Raw genomic sequence first — 2,965 nt, 5'->3', positions numbered from 1 at the left:
AAAAAAATTCAAATTCTCGAGGACTGGGGAGTGTGGGGTGGTGTAGGACTTGGGCAGGTGATCTTCACCCGAGCCTCAGTTTGCTCTTCTGGAAAGTAGGGATGCCCATGTAAATGATTGAGCTCTGTCTTAGTATGTGTGCAACAACCCCTGCTGTTGGGGGTCCGGCCAGCAACCAAAAAGAGATGCCTGAGTGATCTGCCTGACCCTGGTCAACTCCAATGAACTTGGGTGGAGTGTGAGATCTTGTGTCAGCTGCACCCCAGCCAGCCAAGCAGTATGAGCAGATGCTGAAATCTCGTCACACTTCCTGCTGAGCCAAGCACCCCAACGATGCCTGACCCCAACAGGGGGACCTCCGAGGTCGCCCTTGAGCAGCAGCTCCCTACGGCTGGGAGCCCTGCATTTTCCTGCAGTGACTCATTTCCTGTTTGGGCCTGGAATTCGGAAGACTGTGAAACAGCTCAGCGAGCTCCATGGAAACTGCTGGGCCCGCCTACCAGAGCCTTAAAGGGGCAGTCCTCCCAGGGCAGGACTGGGTGGAGGTGAGGGTGGGTGGGGGCCCTGGTGATAAGCGGGGTGTCGATGAAGTTAGGATTTGAACCCACGGGGTCTGCGGCCAGATCCCACAGCCCTCCCCTTTTCCCCTAAGGAGCCCCCCCCCGCTCCCAACCCCCCTTCTCTGATGCCCAGTCCAGTTGCTGATCTGGTTTGGAAGGACCCTCACTGCCAAGACCTCACTGAATAATTTGGTCAAGCTGGCTGCCTGTCTTGCCCTGTATCCTCTCCTCTTAAGTTGAGTGACAGTATCCCAGGCTGCCGGTGAAAATTCCAGGGGATCCTGTTTGTTGGGGGTGGCACACACTCAGGACGTTGATGGGGACAGGTGAGTGAATCTGGCAACCCTGAGACCCCAGTGAACTGCAGAGTGCACTTCCCACCAAGGACACCCAGTTCATGTGTTTAAACACCGACCCTGCCTTTCCATCCGAGCCCCTGTGGATGAGGCTGTCCTTGGGGCAGGACCCGAGGGAAGCAAACGGGTGGATGCTTTTCTAGGCTCCTTCAGAAACAGCTGCCCAGTTCTCTGGGCCTCCGCTTGTCCACCTGTACATGGCCCCTCTCACCAGCCCTGGATTTGGGGTCCAGCGTGCTGAGAAATCTGAACTGTTACTTGCAGATACTTGTTCTCAGGCTTTAGACCCTGCTTCCTGTACCTCTAACTCCCTCGCGTTCCCAGGCTGTGCCACATGGAGTGCTGGTGGTGCCCTTGGCCTGGCCTTCAGGGCTCTGCCTCAAGAGTCCCTTCCTGGGACGCCGTGATGGCTGTAGTTCTTCCTTTAGCCTTTGGCAGAAGGCGAACCCCGGCTGTGGACAAAGCAGGCTCTGGCTTCTCAGTGTGGAACAAGCTGGGGACCAGACAGATAGAATCAAGTCTGCGAGTCCTGGAGGAATTGATGTGATGGCACATGAGAGGGGCCAGGCGTCCTGATAAGCGCATATCTCAACTTCCTCTTGGGTACTTTATGTGCAAATCCCATGGTGTGATGATGGCATGTGTGTGTGCCTGTCCTGCCAGTGGAGAAGCTGGGCTCAGAGAGGTTGTGTGACTTGTGTGGGAGAGGCCCAGTGGTGACTCCACTGTGGGATTGTGTTTCTCTGAAGTCTGGACTCTCCTCTCCTGTGTGACTTTCCCTTACCTGAAAAAGGCACAGTCCTTATTTCCCTGGAACTTGTGATCCAGCAGGCAGCGTGACATTGGCATCATTTCACGCGTTTAACTTTGCTTTTTATTCGCGCCAGTTAAATGGTATTTAGTGGTCTCGGCGTAGAGAGAGAACATCGCCTCTTCTCCCATGCAATCATGCTCTTTATTACAAGAATGGGATTCTTTATTAAAGCGGCTGGTTTAGAATATTAAAGCCCATTATTTAAGGAAATGGAGCACCATAGAAGGACTAAAAATAAGTAATGCTGATGTACAGTCTCTGGATGTAGGCTGTCTGGATTTGAATCCACTGGCGAGCTGTGTGACCTTGAGGAAACCTGCTTGACTTTTCTGGGCCTCCGTTTCCTCATCTGTAAGTGGTGGGGAATGATAGCTTTTATTTAAGTTGCTATGAGGCTTACATGAGTTTAATGACTTAATATTTAAACACTCTTTAGAATGGCACTTGCCATCTAGTTAGTACAGACCTTGACCCAGAGCAGAGCTAATGGCCTCCTTTGTCCCCCCGAGTCCCAATCCTGGTTCTTTTGCAGAGGCAACCTCTGATACAATTTTGGTAGTTTTTTTTTCTAGGCCAGGAGTCCACAAACTACAGCCTGAGGGCCATGTCCAGCCCACTGCCTGGTTTTGCCAAGTTTTATTTACACCTGTTCACATTGTCGTCTTCTTAGGTGACAGATACCTTTATGGTTCACAGAGACAACAGTATTGATGATCTAGTCCTTTACATAGAGTGTTTGCTGCCCTCTCTTCTGGAGCATTTCTTATGATTTAAAAAATAGATGGACTGGGGCGCCTGGGTGGCTCAGTCGGTTGAGCATCCGACTCTTGACTTTGGCTCAGGTCATGATCTCATGATTCATGAGATGGAGCCCCATGTCGGGCTTTGTGCTGGCAGCACAGGGCCTGCTTGGGATTCTCTCCCTTTCTCTCTGCCCCTCTCCTGTGCGCTCTGTCTCTCTCAAATAAACATGGGGCACCTGGGCGGCTCAGTAGGTTAGGTGTCCAACTTAGCTCAGGTCATGATCTCGCCGTTCCCAAGACAGCTGGAGGAGCCTGCTTCGAATTCTGTGTCTCCCTCTCTCTCTGCCCCTCCCCCACTCCTGCTCTGTCTCTCTCAAAAATAAACAAACATCAAAAAAAAAAAGCCTAACAAAAAATAGATGGACTCCTACCGTAAGCATTTGTTTAGCGTGTCTGCTTGTCTTTTTTTTTTTTTTAATTTTTTTTTTTTTT

Source organism: Neofelis nebulosa, chromosome 18, assembly GCF_028018385.1.
Source record: "Neofelis nebulosa isolate mNeoNeb1 chromosome 18, mNeoNeb1.pri, whole genome shotgun sequence".
Classification (NCBI taxonomy): Eukaryota; Metazoa; Chordata; class Mammalia; order Carnivora; family Felidae; genus Neofelis; species Neofelis nebulosa.
Note: the sequence above shows the minus strand (reverse complement) of the source record.